We start from the raw sequence: 17,528 nt of genomic DNA, 5'->3' as shown, positions 1-17,528 counted from the left end.
TGTGAGGCCCAATGCAAATATCTGTTCCGTGTTTATTATTCTAACATGTGTCAACGTCCTCTTCCTATTTGCCAACATAAGCTCTTTTGAAGGCAGGGACAATTTTTGTCACTTGGTTGAACAGAATATAAGATTAGGGGCTTCTAAAATGCTGGATGGGGAGAAATGGGATGAGTCAGAGTAACTTGGAGGACGTTTCTATAAAAATGTCTTTTACCCATTTAATAAACATGACAAATCAATGGAGAAGGAAAGGATGATTCAAGAAACAATGCCAGGATATTCATTAGCCATTTTGAGAGGGAAAAACTCCATTTTGGCCCTAACCTCATGCCATGAATCAAAATAAATTCTAGAAAGATTCAAGAGACAAATGCTACAAAAGCATTAAATGCAGATCAATGGGATAGAACTGAGAGTCCAGAAATAAATCTTTATATTTGTTCTTACATCGATGGTCAATTGATTTTCAGCAAAGGTGCCAATGAGATTCTTTGGAAAAAGGACAGCCTTTGTAACAAACAGTGCAGGGACAACTGGAGGGCCACAGGCAAAAAGGTCAATTAGACCCTTACACTCTCCACAAAACGGAACTCAAACTGATCATGGACTTAAATGTAAGGGCTAAGACAAGAAGATAACACGGGAGAAAATCTTTAAGACCTTGGGTTAAGCAAAGATTTCATAGATATAACACCACAGGTATGATCCATAAAAGAACAAATTGATAAATCGAACCTCATCAAATTTCAAAAGTTTTGTGTTTCCTGGGGTACCTGGGTAGCTCTTGGTTTCAGCTCAGGTCATGATCTTGCCATTGTGGGATCAATCCTGGTCTGGGGCTCCACTCTTAGTGTGAGTCCACTTCAGATTCTTTCTCCCACTCCCTCCTCCTCTGCCCCTCCCCGCTCATGTGTGTGCATATGTGCTCTCTCAAATAAATAAATACAATCTTAAAAAAAAAAAAAACTTTTGTATTTCCCAAGACATCATTAAGAAAATGAAAAACCAAGCAACAGACTGGGAGAAAATCTTTGCAAACATAACTCCTGCTCTCACGCTTTGTCTTCTTCAGGAGGCACACAGTAAACAAATTAACAAATAAGAAAAATGTCAAAGAGCGATGAGCATTCTGCAGAAGACAAAACTACTGTGATATGTTGGGTGTTAGCTCCATTAGACTGCATAGTTAGAAAAGAGTTTTCTGCTGAGATGTCATTTCTATCAAAAAACTTGAGTTCTGAATAACTAACAAAAAGTCAGTCATGTGAAGATCCCAAGGGAGCACCCATCAGGCCGAAGCAAAGGGATATGCAAAGACCCTTTGGTGGTCACAAGCTTGGCATGTTTGAAAACATAAACAATGGCTGGTAAGGTTCTGTCAAAGTAGGCAAGGAGGAAGGTAATATGGGATGAGGCGAGAGCCTTAGGAAGATGCCTGGTCCCAGAGGGGTTTGAGAAATAAGGTGAGGAAATGGTCTGTCCTCAAACGTGACTGAATCAGATCAGTGTGTGAAAGCGACTGACAGAGAATGGATTCCAAAAGGGTCAATCACTTAGCCTCCTTAGTTGCAAATAACAAAACTGACCCTGGCTGGTTTAGCAGAAAGAAATTTATTTTCATTTTCTGTATTTATTTTACTTAATGTATTTCTTTTTAAATTGATCTCTTTTAAAGAATGTTATTTATTTTTTTATTTTTTTATTATTATGTTCAGTTAGCCAACATATAGTACATCATTAGTTTTTGATGTAGTGTTCGATGATTCATTAGTTTTATTTTAAAAGGCACTGGGCAGCTCATTGATTTTTTTGGAGTACCTGTAAAACAACACTCAAGGGTCAGGGGTCCAGGGACAATTCCTAAAACTGCAAGGAGGGAACCCTACGGCTGATGCCCAGCTGGTGATACTTCTTTGTATGGAACTCAACTGTAGCATTCTTGCAGGTCCCCAAGTCAGTTGCCTTTTGCTGTTTCCAAAAATAAAAAAGACTGCACAGACCTTCCTTTTTCAAGCTGCTCACCACTGAATCAAAGTCTCTGAATGGCAAAGCCTGGGTCACCAGCTTATATCCTTATTACAAAGGTAGAAATTTGAGTTTCCCAGGTTCTGACTTTATAGAGTGGAACTCCCAAAGTGGGAATTTTCTGAAATATTAAAAGGATATTATCAACAAGTACTAGGAAGTCAGAAAACATGAAAAAATTCCATGAAATAGAATGAGAGCAAAGTATGGATCCCGATGAGACAGGGTTACGGTATTCCAGGGGAAGAATAATGGAAGACTTGATAAGCTGATGACATATTATGGGATGGTGGTTCTCAAAGTGCAGTTCATAACTAGCAGCATCTTCTGGGGACTTTGAAAAAAATGTAAATTTCAGGCTCCACCCAGAACTTACTGATTCAGAAGCTCTAAGGATGAGTAAGGCCCAGCAATTTGATTTTAACAAGACACCCAGACAATTGTGTTGCATGCTCAAGTTTGAGAATCACCAATCTAGGACATGGAAAGAAGGGGAATATTCAGAAGTAGTCTGTAGAACTTCTTGATGGATTTGACATAGAATTTAAGGGAGAGAGTAGAATCAAGGAAACCACCTAGGTTTTTACTTGAGCAACTGGGAAAATAGTACCACATTTTACCAAGATGGAGAGATGGCTGGTTGAGGGAGTGAAGACTGGGGACTTCTGTGGACAGGCAGAGTTTGTTAGGCGTACAGGGAAGACGCTAAGTAGGCCGTTGACTATGAGTCTGGAGTGTTTGGGAAAGGCCAGTGATGGAGAAATAGGTTTGGAAAGCATCAACATTTAGATAGTACCTAAAGCAAATACTAGTGAAATCACCAAGAGAAGATGTAAAAGCAAATGGGATCCAAGACAGATTTCAAAAGTCAAAACGAAATGTGGGAAGAGGATTCAACCAAAGATAGAGATGGAGTGGCCGTGGTGGACACGAAAAAGCATGGCAGACAACTCTTACGGGATGTGGTGTCACAGAACACAAGAAAAAAAATGTTTTCAGGAAAAGAGCACGGCCCACTTTGCTGGATGCTGCTGAAAGGTCAAGATAAGAGGATAGTGACCCCCTGACAACATAGAATTTTGGGGAATCATATGGAAATTACTAGGTTTTTTTCTAAATTTGTTTCCTGCCCAGAGGGGTAGGAAGTTAATAGGGAAGATTAAGTAATAAATTAGTTATCTCAGGCTGTTATACAAAATACCATAGACTGGGTGGCTTAAACAACAGAACATCATCTCAGGATGCCAGCATCATCAGGCTCTGGTGAAGGTCCTTTTCCTAGCTTGCAGAAATTTAGCTGCCTTTTCCTCTGTCCTCAGAGCAAGCTCTCTGGTATCTCTTCTTAAAAAGGCACTAATCCCATCGTGAGGGCCCTACCCTCCTGACCCACAAATACCATCACTTTGGAGGTTAGAGCTTCAGGTTATCAATTTGGGATGTGGAGGGGAGACACGATTCAGCCCATAGTAGATAAGTTATATAATATCAAAAAGATACTCCTTCTTTGCTCAGCTGAGAGGAAGGTGGGTACATCGGAGACATTGCTACATTCGTACTCTGAAGTCCTCCTCAACTCCCATCCATCACACCCTCCCCCTATCAGGTTCTCATGATCTCTCCTGTTGCCAGACCTCTAATTTTGCCACTCCACCTCCAGTGCATCTTCCATGCACCAGACTGATATCATGAAAATGCGATTCTCTCCATGCCAGTCCTTTGCCCCAAACCCCATGGCTCAGCAGTGTTTCCAAAGTGTGCCTGATTCTAAGAATCACCAGGGTGCTTGTTAGTCTGATCCCAAGGTCCTCCATCAGTTCTGGAGTGAGTCTGGGGCATCCAAATTTTTAGCAAGTGTCAACCAAGTGATGCTTATCATCAAGGAAGTTTGGGAAACACTCCTCCACATGATAAAATTCAAGATCCTTAGTAGGGCACAATGGTGCCTGATGAATTGGCCCCATCCTCTCTCTGCAGCACCTTGAAACTCCCCACCTGGCACTCCAACTCCAGCCACGGGCAATTGCTTGTGGCTCCTGACCGCCCCATTCTTCCTTGTGACCCCATGACTCTTTGCCTGAAAGGAGACCCTCTCTTCACTTGGCACCCTGGCCAACTCCTTATCTTTCATCTCCCTGTTTAGAGCTCCTTCTTCCATGAGGACCTCTTGCTTCCGCCCTCCTTGTTGACACTCATTTTACACTTCTGCTGCATTTAGTATGTTTCCACTGCAGCAACGGTTGCAGTTTTAGATTTGCCTATTTGCATGTTTACCTCCCCACCAGATTGGTCGGTCCTCCAGAGAAGGGAATGGGTCCTTCCATCTTTGTATCCCTGGCTCCTTGCACAAAACCAGGTGCAATGCAAATATCCGATTGATGTTTGCTGACTAAATAGACTAGTAAATTATTATGGACAAGAGAAAGGAACTCTATGGAATTGCATATTCCTTCAGGACTACTATTAAAAATCAGGGGAAAGATGATCATCAAGCACACGTGCGTACACACACAATGGTACTCAAAGAGAAGAAGAATGCCACCCAATGTGGAAACCAAGTCCTCTGCTGTTACAGACGATAATGGCAACAATTAACCACAAGCTGGTCCCTCTCTGGGTGCAGATCCAAATGAGAGAGAGACAAAGAACTCAGTCAGAATAGTGAAAGCAGCATTGTTTCTGTCAGTCAGGCTGGAGAACGTGGAGCCTTCTAAGACCCTTTGAAATTCTGAATATCCCTGAATATCCTATTCAGTCAGGGAGAGGGAATAGCCCTTCCCCCGAATGAAGACCTTGGGATAAACCATCTCCCAGAAGAGTGGCCAGAGCCCTGACCCTCAGGTCTGCTCCTACAGGGAAGTGGAGGATGCTGCTTCCAGAGATCAGGCTGCTCTGAAGGACAGCAGTAAAGGCTGCTGTCCCCTTCCATCCCTCAGGAGAAGACCCTTCCTCTGTCTCACCCACCAGAGAAAGTTACTTCTGTTTCCAGGAGGAAAAAAGGAAAAGTGGAGAGTGGCAGAAGTGTTTCTGTCATATATTTCTCTCCTGGGAGTGGAACGGAAGCTCCCTTCTCTCTGTAGAAACACCAGCAGTGGGGGGACACATTCCCCCACTTGCCCCCACTGTGGAAGTGCTTCAAGAAGGGCTGATAATTGTAGAGTCAAGTTTAAGAAGGAAGTGAGAAGTTTTTCCAAAGTCAGAAGGGAAATGGAAAAGTTCACATCACGTGAATCTGAGGAGAGCTGAGAAGAAGCCTGTATAAGAAACTCAGAATCCGAAGTCTAAATACCCCCCAACTTCAAAGTTGGGAGAAGGCGGGGGAATCACTTCACCTCTCTTCAGCCTCCCTTCAGCCATTTGTCAAATGCAGTGGGGGTGGGAATGGGGTCAGTTAACTTCTGTTGTGCTTCTGGTCAAGTGAGATGGTAGAAGGGCTGGGTGGACTCAATGTCACTATTGTCATGGGTAATTGTAATAGCCAACGTCACACTCAGGGATGGGTGACCGGTGAATCCATGCTTCTGCCACTCTAGTCTAGTCTCCCTCATCAATTTCTCTCCACTTTTCCACCAGGTCCATACACCTCACCAGCCTCTTCCAGCCTCTTCCAGCCTCTTCCAGCCTCAGCTCTGCCCCAAGACTCCAAGAGACAGAATTTATGCCTCTTGGCCCCTCAAATGCTATTGCAGTTAACATTTAAGAACTCTCCCACACTAATTCAGCTCTCCATGCCCTTGAATTCTGCCTTCAATGTTATCACCACCTCCAGTTATGAGGTTCGAGGGAATACCATGCCTGGGAAATCTCGTGCCCCTTTCTGAATTCAGTAGCCCAAACAGACACAAACAGACCTCCACCCCTGAGGCTCTGTCTAAAACTTGGATGTTGATGGTAAATTCTCAAGTTAAATTCCCTACAACTGCACTTTCTGTCATAGGTTACACAACCAGCAATATTTTGACCTGGGAAAGGTCTACCCCATCATCAGACACATTCAACAGATGAGGACCACAGGTCCTGATGGGGATAAGCAATCTTGGCAAAGATCTCACTGCAAGAGAGAGGCGGACCAAGGCTAAAAACTAGGCTCTGGTGCCCAGCTGTGCTGCAAACATGTTCAGCCCTTGAAGTCCGACTCTGTCCTAGACTCTGCATATTTATTTAATCCACACTTGTGGAACACCTGCTGTATGCCAGGCAAGAAACACTTTACAAGCATTAATCCTTATAACAGCCTGAGATATGCAACCTCTGAGAAGCAACTTAACCTTCTTGTGTTTCAGTTTCTCCTTCTGAAAAGGGGGATTCCAAGAAGTACCTACTTCATAGGGTTATCGTGACAGTATCATTAAGTTAACACAGTTGGAGCATAGTACCATAGAACAGTACCTGGTGTAGAGCAAGTACCACATGATTAAATATTTGTGATGTAAATAATAGGAACAAGGAACAATGATGGATACAGGAGGGGCCCCTGCCCCAGTCTTAGAGGGTGAGGGAAAAGTTCCTCAGGAACCACCTACTTGGGTAGAGAGCTGGCCAGTTTCTCACTAGTGAAGGAGCTTCTCACACCTTTGCTCTGGTCCCTGCCAATGGTCAAATAGGAGATGTAGCTTCAGATGAGAGTAAATACGCTCTCCGAGATGTAAAGATGCATTTGCTAGCTCTTATTTACAGACATGCTAACAATGGAAAACTCATGTTCCCTCATCTGACCAACCCTGAGAGCAACGCCAAAGATTTCCTGTAATGAAGGGGACTAAAAATACTTTTTGATGATGGAGAGGGTGGAAGTTGAGCAATGCTGACTGAGTGAAATACGGAAATGATACCAAATGGCACCCAAGCAACAAAGCAAACAGCCCACCTGGCTTTTGATCTCTCGATCTCACCCCAACACCCGGTGTGTCTTGTTTTGTCCTGGGAGACCATGCTGTGTCTTTGTGTCTGCATGCTCCACCTAATTTTCTAGAGAAAAAATTTAGTCAGCCATGACTAATGCTGAATTACAGCCTAAGATGGTTGCCAGCAAATCAAACACCTAAATAATATAACGTTCTCTTCTTTACAACCCTTAGAAGATCTTTAAGAACTGGGAATATGTTTCATGCCTTGGGGACTCAACAACTATCTCCATATTTATTACCAAATTGCTGTTATAATCAGATATATTTCATATTTTCATTAAGTTTAACTGTCTTTATTAAATTTAGCCATTTCATTAAACCATCATGGAACAGTTTTCATAGTTCATAAAACTCCTCACATATATTATTTCATTTTACTCTCATCTCCACTCAAGGAGAGATAGTCATCATTCCCACCACCATCGCCCCCTGTCACAGATGGAGAAACTGAGGCACAGAGAAGTGAAGGAGCTTGTCTGAGATCACATGCCAGCAGATGACAGCCTTCTGATGCAAAAACTGTTTCTTCTACTCTATCCTGCTGATCCCCTGAAATTCGATTTAACTCTGTTTGGGGTATCCTCATTGTTATAAATCTCTGTTTATTATGGCTGATTTCCAGAAGAGGCCTCAGCCTGGCCAAGTGGAACCTCCTCTTTTTCTTTGCAAGTAAGTTTTTCCTCTTCTCCTGTCTGGAAAAGGTAGCTTGGCAGCCAATTCAGTGAGCAATTCAATGATTTAGGAACAAATATGTGGTACAGCTGAGTCTCTCCAGATGTTGAGCTAAATAAGGCACAATTGGACTTTTTTGGATCTGACACCTCTTTAAGCCAAACTGGAAGGAGAAGGGGCCTGAGAACCCTTGAGAGAGTAATGATAATATTCTTATTCAGTAACGCCTATTACATGCCAGACTCTTTACAGAGAGGTAGGAGTCCAGATAAATAGCTGATAAATTATACAACTGTATGATAAAATATTATAACTCCCTTCCTTTGGTTAGCCTGCTTGCAGGAGGATTTTTCCACCCCTGCACTGTTGAACTCAGGAGTGGCTACATGACTTGTGTTGGCCAATGAAAAGGAGACAGAGAAGACACGTCTTCCAGCTTGTGGTTTTCCATCTGCCACATAGACTGGCAGTGTTCCAGATAGAGCTGCCCCAAGTCCCCAGAGAGGGGTGGAGAAACCAAGTTCCAGCCTATCCGTGGTGGCTGAATAGTGTAAGCCAGCACTATTTCTCCACGGGGTGGTAAGCAGCTGATGTTTTTAGACTGTTGTTACAGCAGCATGATACAACTTCTGCTGACTGGTAAACTTGCATGAGATCCCATAGCTAGTATGAGGTTGAGCCAGAATAGTTCTTCTCCAGCATTTAAAGAATGCTTTCTAAGTAAATTAACAACACTAAGTGTTTTCCATTTATTGTCTTTTTTCCCTTTTTTTTTTAAAAGATTTTACTTATTTATTTATTGAGAGAGAGAGAGAGGGAGAGTGTGAGCAGGGGGAGATGCAGAGGGAGAGGGAGAGAGAGAATCCCAAGCAGACTCCACGCTCAGTGCAGAAGCCCGACCTGACGCTCAATCTCACAACACTGAGATCATGACCTGAGCAAAAACCAAGAGTTGGATGCTTAACCAACTGAACCCCCCAGGCACCCCTCCTTATATTATCTTAATCAATCCTCACAATGACCCCAAAACATGTATATATAGTTCTTATTTCAATGTTTTAATTAAGGACATTTTAGCTCACATAGCTCATAAGGAGCAGATCCAAGACTTGAACCCAGATTGTTCTGAATTCATATCCAAATCTCATAATCACTAATCCATGTTGTATCCATGTTCACTTATTGAGGACACAGGGCTTGAGAAATTGAAAAGAACAGAATGAATTTGCCAACCACTGTCAGACTGTCAGATGGTAGTTATTCACTTACAAAGTCAAGAGAACAAGGTAAGCTGCCCCAATTTATGAACAATCACCCAATGAATACCTTGTGCATGTGCCAAGGAGGTAATAGTATATGGAGCTTCCTTGACACTCCTCCATTCCTGCTTACCTCTTTTCTCAGTTCATTTCTCCTGCTCAGTGACTGACCCAGAGTTCCCTCCTTCTCTCTTGTTAGCAGACAAATGAAGATACAAGAGCTACCTTCCACTCTGAGGATGGAGCCAACAGTACCATGGGGAACAGAAACAACAAAGACTTTGGAAGGAAACAGATCTAAGTTCAAGTTCTGACTTTGCCATTTATCAGATTTGGGAACTCAGGCAAGTTGCTTCCCTTTTGCATCTGTAAAATAGGATAAGTAAGCATGCCTACCTCACTGGACTACTGGAGTGGAAAATGGGTTCTTTTTGACAAGTGCCTTGGGCAGGGCCTGACATATAATACATATTTGATGAATGGTAGTTCCCTTAGGAATTTATTTCCCCATCCCCCCAAAAATTCTGTGGACCTGTCTGCTCTTGCCCTTTGTTCCTAACCTCCCTATCCTTTCCCTGAGAGCACCACATGAGGAAGCTCAGGTTAGCCTATTAGAGGATGAGAAGTCACATGGAGTAGCAGACTTTCCCAGTTGGTAATAAACACCAACTTCCAAATGTAGATGAAACCATTTTGGACCATCTAGCCTCATCTGAGCTACCAGGTAGCTGCAGCCATAAGAATGACCTCAAGCAAAAGCAACAGATGAACCACCCCACTGAGCCCAGCCCAAATTGCTGACCCACAGAATCATGAGCAAGTAAATGTTATGCACAAAGTCTTTAACACACAGCTCTAGGGGGCTGCTAGTACATTCCCATTCTCTAGTACTATCTCCTACATTGCAGGTGTGGACTCCCGGCAGCCCTGCTGCCTTGGTCAAAGGTGAACCCTGTCTGAGATTGGACCAACCATATTCCCTCTTACATCATGCTGGCATTCTAGGTAGCTGGCCCACCAGCTGTGGTTGCTGAGATCTCTGGGGTCACCCTGGCTCTGCTCTTCTCAAGACCTGGTCTACCTTTGATGAGCTTCCCTGGTATCCTTCAGATATATTCCATCTCTCCTTGAAATAGCTAGAGTTGGTTTCTCTTGCCCGTACCCCCCAAATTCTTAATGAATAAAAGTCCCCTTCAAAAAGTTTGACGCTGCATATGAGGAAAAGTTAGTCTGTAAGTATGTTTAAATGTTCCTTGTGTCCTGAACACCAGCTGATCTCTGCAAAAAAAGAAAGAGTGAAGAGAAGGCACCAGCCTTACCCTCATGCAGTCTCAAATATGAGAGTCCTCCTGGCTCAGTTTTTTGACTGATTTTTCCCTTAATTTGCAGCCCTGGCAACTAAAGAGAGTTCTGCCAAGTCAGTAGTTATTCGTTATTAACTTGAGTTATAATATATAATCCTTGGCTTTAGCAGGAAAACCCACAAGCAGATCTGAGTCTTTGCTACTTGCCCAAGGCCATTCAGATCCTTGAAAGATGAGGAAGTAAGTCACTTCTCTTCCTTGGTATCCTACTTAGAAGCCCAAAAGGGAGCTAATACTTTTCCTTGTGACTTTTAAGACTTGCTTGATATCACTCTCTCCCTCCCCTCCTCCCACCCCACTTTAAATTTAGCCACTTTCAGAATTCAGGTAATATAAGGAAAAGAATTCATCGAACTGATCTTGGCTTTGACTTTGACTTTGACTTGGGAGGGGAATGTTTAGAGGAGACCTCAGAGTGAATTTCTTTGTTAAAAGGATTGTGGAACCCTGACAGAAATTTCATGGACAGGCAAAAAGGAATAGGAATAGTGAATAGGACACTTACATGCCAGGCACTGTTATATACAGGATCCAAACAACCCTGTGAGAGGTAAACACTGGTATTCTCATTTTACAAGTGAAGAAACAGACCTGGAGAAGTGAAAAGGATGCCCAAGGTTACAGAGTCTTAATTCAAGTCCAGGCTTGTTGTCCAAACTCCTGCTTTTCCCACTACCTGGCTGCTTTTCTAAGAAGAAAGCAATAGAAGCTGAGTTGGGGTTGGAGGTGGACAGTGTCATGCACCTTATTAACAGTCATTAGAAATGATAACTCCACAGTTCTCCCTGGTTACCAAGATGAATTTATTCCAACACTTCCCAAAGAACAAATTTATTTTAAAATTGTCTCTGTGATATCAATAAGTGAATATCAACAAATGTTCTACCAAAAGGGGGGGCTGGGGAGATTCCTTCAGTAAATAAGATTTGAACTAGTTGCTTTATTGTAGGACACCTCAAAAACTTAACTCAAAATTTAGAGTAACCCCATGGATCTCCAATGGGAAGATATAGTGTGATATTAGTTGGGGTACACCTTAGGCTGCCATAACAAAGATACTCTAAAATACAGTGGCTAAAATAGAAGTTAATTTCTTTTTCATATATCAGTATAAAGATGAGTGGACCAAGGTTGGCCAAGTGGCTCTTCCATCCTCAACACATGAATTCTAAGATGGTACAAGTGGTTACCATTTCTCAGGCAAGGGAAGCAAGAATAGAGGGAGTCTGGAGCAAGAAGTTTTCTCTTTAAGAAGATAATGTGAAAGTTACACACAACACATGCGCTTACTTCCCACTCGCCTAAACTCAGCCAAGTGGACACAACCAGATCAAAGGAAGCTAAAAGATACAGTCTCTAGTTTGGTGCCCAAATCTCAGGCCAAAATTCAGAGAGTTCTATCACCAAAATGCAGAAAGGGAGAACAAATACCAAAGGAAAATTGGCAGTTTCTCATCATCCCCAAATTTATTCACTAACAAAATTCTTTTTTACACAACGTTCCTCAGGACTGGCATTTCATTACGTTATTAGTCAGGATAGGATAGTTAATGATGCAGTGACAAACAACCCTGAACTCCAGAGGCTTAAAACAACATGAGTTTATTCTCACCTGTACTGCATGTCTATAGTGGGGAAGGGATGGAAAGAGAGGGTTTGCTCTGCTCTCTGGGAAGGAGTTGATGGAGAAGCTGTCCTCTGGAACAATGCTGATTTCCAGGATAGAAGGAATGAGAGTGCGGGTGAATCAACCACCACCACATCTAACTTCGAGGAAATCTAGGTTGAGGCTGACAGCAATTCATAGCCTCTTCCTCACATGCATCTCCTTCAAATTAGACCTTTGTTCCTAGAACTGAGGCAGTTTAGACAGAGCCCCCTGTCTCTCTAACAGTGTTCCAGAGTCTGTTGAAGAGAAAGAGGCCTCCTTCTCTCTTCCTTGTCCTGATCTGCCATCATGTTGTACCAATTGGAGTACCAAATACAAGCTTTGGATGATTATGGTAATTGACAAAAGTGTCTGCAATTACTACTTTCCCTGTATCTATGTCCACGTTATCAGGAGACAGAGCCTATTTCTCCAGTTTTTTAATCTGGCTGGGGTTTGTGGCTTGCGTTGACCAACAGAATGAGGCAGAAATGACACTGTGCACATTCTGGGCCTCACGAGGCCTTGTACCATGTCCATCCACTCTCTCCTGAGGAAGACTGCCACCATGATATGATCACTATATGATCCCTGTGTGATCAAGTGTGGGCTCATCTGCTGGAGGATAATAGATCCCACAGAATAGAAATGAGCCATCCCAGCTGAGGTAACACCAGATGATATAGTGTGGGGTGGGGGACACAGGACAGGGCATCTCAAAGCCCAAGAGATTGATCATTAGTGTGCCCTGGAACATAGCAAGGGTCACAGAGGCCCAGGGTAACCACTATCCCAGTCTACATATACCAGGGTTTCCCAAGACATGGGAATTTCAGGGCTAAAACCACAAAGCCTGGGATGAACCAGGACACTTGGTCACCTTACAGCAAGGCTAATCAGTCCATGAACTGCATGGCATTACTTAAGAGGAACTAGAAAGAGTCAGGAAGTGGGGTGTCTTACCCAAGAGCACACAGTTAATTCATTCATCCCTTTTCTTCAATTAATCATACATTCAATGTCACTTAGGTTCACAGTCCTGTGACATGGCTGTTTTTCTATCGGTGAAGAAGATTTAATCATAATATACATAATAAAAATAATAATAATAGCCTTTGCCAAGTGTCTATCATCTATCTGGGATTCTGGGATGGTTCTAGGCATTTCACATATATTAATCTATTTAATCTTCACAATAGTCACAGGAAAGAAGTACCATTATCCCTGTTTTACAGATGAAAAAACTGAGTCCAAAAAAAGGTTAAGTATGTGACAATGTCACATAATCATTAGGTGGCAGGACTAGGACATCTGGGGCAGTCAAGCTCCAGAACATGCGTTCTTTACCAGACACCACACTGTCTGGTGCCCAGCCTGACTGCATTCGAGACAAATCCACCCTCCAAAGCCAGCAGATCCCACCCAGACCCCTCACTCCAGCCGAAATGTCCCTCGCATCTTGATGAAGAGGGACGGACAGGAAGATTAAGAAGGTCACAGGTGTGCTGTGCCTGGGTTGAACCTCTGTACAAGAGGTTAACTTGGAGAGTGTTGAACCCTGAAGAGTGTGACATCATGGGTCAGAGGGACCTGTGATATGGTGCATTACATCACTGTACCTCGCTTTCACAGCTACAAAACTGGGAATCTGGACCAAACTACGATTAAAGCCCTGTCTCGACTTGGGGGAATCCAGTTCACTCAACGATTTCCATTCAACAGAAGTAACTGAGGTCAGGAACATCGAGGCAGCCATGAAACATGAAAAAAAAAATCAAATTAACCTAAATCAGCTGGAGCATCATTCCTCTCCTTTTCTTCCTTTGGTAATATGTTTTCCAGGCTGCTCTTCTATAAAAATCAGGCCTCCGATCTCAGGAGCAGCTGAGGAAAAACAAGAAATAAGAAAGATTGTTTCTTGTTTGTCTTTATAGATAGCATCTATAATCAAAGCACTTTTGAACTCTCCACCCCTAAAAAAAAAAAAAAAAAAAAAAGGCCTGTGTCTGCACTTTTCCCCCTGGAGAGAATGTTGTTGGCTTTCTTCCTCTTCATTTTGACACTTTCACTTCCTTTGCTGCAAGGTGAAGTGGCCACCAAACTCAGGGTGCAAGTGTCCATCTCTTTCCACAGTGTTTCATGACATTGGAGCCTCCAAGAAGAACCCGTGTTAAGAGTTTCTCTTCAGGATGATTGGACTGCTCTACCCAGCATTGCTGAGGTGAGTGATTCCTCCAACAGAATCTCTGTGTCACGTTGCCCATAAAAATATTGAAGATGCTCTAGTTGATGATTTATGAGTAAGTCAACTGCTCTTTGCCACTTCCACTTCAAGGTGTAATGAGCTAACCATCCCTTCTGCCGTCTCACTCCACCCAACTGCGCTCTGGTCACATTCCCCGCTCTCTGGTGAAGCCATAGATTACTCAGCAGAACCCTGAGGCAGGCTTCAAAGGGTGAGGTTTCTATCCCACTAACCAGACGCTCTCCCTCCCTGAGGGCCAGCAGCACTGATCCTTCCTTGGGCTCTTTCCCATCACCTTGTTTTCATGACTCCATGCTTTCCCCACTTACCCTTGCGGAAGAACACAAGGAGTTTTCTGAAATCAAAAGCACGTATGTTCCCTCTAGATATTTTAAATTTTAGCTCCTTCCTTTCTAATAACCCCTTCCAGAAATGTCAGTAGGGGATGCTAATCAAGTTAGTTGTTTATTGAAAGCAGGCTACTTTCAGCACAATGTTGGGCTCTGCTGGGAACCGTCTATGACATAGCTGCTATTCTCAGACTTGTAATCTAATTGAGAGACAAGTAGTGCTCATCCACTCATTCCTATGGACATTCAGTACAGAATTCTTGAGTGCCTACTGTATGCTAGGTATTAGGGAAACCATACAAGTGGTTTCCAAACTCTGAGCTCTAGCCCCCCGGGGCAGGAGTTGGGGAATGGAGTTATGACAGAGGGTTGTAAATCCACATATGTCACAGTGTCTGCACATTTTTATTCTCTTCTTATTCATGCATTCATTTGACAAATAGGTACTGAGTGTTTATAAACTTGGAATAATGTCTCAGATGTGTCTGTGTATTTTCCAAAAGCATTTGGATACAGTTGTGATCAATTAAAAACACATCCACTTAAAAGTTTTACTGAATTTGAAATGTCCTTTTCTCACTGAGTATTTTCTGGGTCAGTGGACACCAGAAGTTCATTCTCACCATGGACCTGCGGAGAAAGAGTTAACACTTTTAAAATGTGTTCTTATACTGGAAAATGTGGGAACATCTGCAAGAGAAGGTTAACAGAGAGTCCATAACAATACCTGAAGGTGTGGGTTTTGTAGGATGACAGCCAGGAATGTGTAGGCAAAGAAACCAGGGAGGTGTGGGGGCGAAGCACAGAAGCATGGGGGGGCACCAACGCTATATTTAAACAACCTTTACCCATGTTGGTCCATGGTATGAAGACCACATTACTTTAAAATATGCACATAAACTCTCCCTTCTAAAACGATTTAGTGACAAGTTATTTTATAAAATTAGTATATCTATCATAACAAATAATCCAGAACATCTAAATCTCCACCTTACTACCCAATCCTGATTATTTAGCTCCATTTACATGACATAGGTTTTTCTAAAGCAAAATATACTACAATCGTCTGTGTTCATCATTCTTTATACTTTTCCAAGTGCTTTCCCTATACGTGGTTTGATTGAGCATCACTAGAACGATGAGATGTGGACAGGACAGGACAGGACATTATTCTGATTTTATAGATAAAATGCTGAAGAATAGACAATGAATTACAAGGATACAAAAATAGGCAAGGGTTAGCTAGGTAAAATTGGCAGGAAAGTGGATTACGAAGAAATGTAAAATGGCTCTGGGATGCAGAATCTGGAATTTGGGAAAGAGGAGATAAGCTAAAATCCTGTGCTTCTACAGGCGGGCCATCATGAGAGTTCTAAAAAGACTGTGCTCATATTAAACACCAATCTCTTAAAATAGAAAAAGAGACATTTTAAGAAGGGCCTAGGAAAAAAGGCAACAACAAATATTTTTTTTAAAAATGGAAAATAAAATCTAGAAAAGACAGTCCAACAAGCAGAGTGATGCACGGCAGGAAAATTAAGGGCAACTAAGTGAGGTTCAAGTTGGCTAAATGGAATTCAACCCAGTAGGACTTTCTGTTAACTGTACTTTCATGGAACAATAATTCATGTGGCCTTAAAAAAGTCCAAAAGATTAAACTATATTGGGTCTCATTTCAGGTGATGCATATTTAAGTGAAAGGCATCACTGTCAAAAGAATGAGCTTGGGTTTGAATTTTGCTTTCAACGCACATTAGCCATTAGGCAACTACTTAATACTTAAACTGTCTGAGCTTTGTTTTTGTTTTTTTTCCATCTCTAAACTGAGTATGATAACATTTCCCTTGCATGGTTGCTGCAAAGATTCGAGATGTTATATGCAAAGCACCTAGTAAACTACGCAGGACATTGCAGAAACTCAAGCAGGGAGAGTTGGTATGTTGGGTGGTGATGCTGGGTCTAATTTATATGCATTCTCTTGGCCTGAGCACTAGACTTGGAGTCAACAGACTCTAAGTTTTGGGTCCTGACTCTTCCGCTTAGTAACCATAAGATGAGATATTATTAAAGGTATTTAGGTTTATTCATCCTGAATCTCTTTTTCTCATGTAAAAATGAGTAAATTTCCCCTCCCATTTCTAGTTCAAGGTTCAAATGAAATGGCGTAGGTTAAGTTGCTCTTAAATATAAATGTCGTATAAAAAGAATACCATTGTTACTAAAGTCTTTAAGTGACTGATGTGTCACTATATATGTAACAATTGTATCACTGTAATAAGAACATAGGGTAGAAGTCTCTCCATGTTTTCAGAAGGCCTAGTAGCAACAACAACAAAAACCCCTCAGATTATAAGAAATGTTGAGTTAGCCTAGGGGAAATTGTTCAATTTTATGGATAAGGAAACATTTGAACAGGCTTACAAAGGTCATGGTGGACCGTCCATCTGTAGGTTGACATCAGAAAGGATGAACAGCCTTCTGTCCCGAGTTTATCAGAGAATCAGAGAGTCCTCAGCCCAGGATGTACCAGAGATAAGCACCCACCCATCTGGCTTAAGCCAGAGAAGTGAAGCTATTTAATCACAAGGACACCCACAGGGAGGATCTCCAGCGACCAACTTGCCCCCTACCTTTACCTTAGGCTTCTGCTCACTGTTTTCCATGACTACCCCGTTACTTCGGTGCAACTGCATTCCCCCATGGCTTTAAAATCTCTGCATCTGGTAAATGGGAAGGACTAGGAGAGCAAATGCTAGGCTGCCTGCTAAGCTACAGGACAAAATCTCCCTCGAATGTTTCCGTGTAGGGCCAGAGGACAGTGAGGGGCTGGAACTTAACATCTTGAAGTTCCTCTCCTCCTTTTGCATTTATGATATCATCCAGGAAACATTTAAACAACCTAGATGGAACGAAATGTCTTGCCAGGTGGTGGCTTGTGATATATACAGACGGCCCCTGACTCACAAAGAAAGACTACAGAGGTCCCATACATACAAACAGCTGCTGCCATCCGCCTGGCCCCCACCACCTTGCAGCTGCCGTGGGCTGTGTGAAAAAA

The sequence above is a fragment of the Neomonachus schauinslandi genome, chromosome 2, assembly GCF_002201575.2.
Source record: "Neomonachus schauinslandi chromosome 2, ASM220157v2, whole genome shotgun sequence".
Classification (NCBI taxonomy): Eukaryota; Metazoa; Chordata; class Mammalia; order Carnivora; family Phocidae; genus Neomonachus; species Neomonachus schauinslandi.
The sequence above is the reverse complement of the archived record's forward strand: the minus strand, read 5'-3'. Positions refer to the sequence as shown.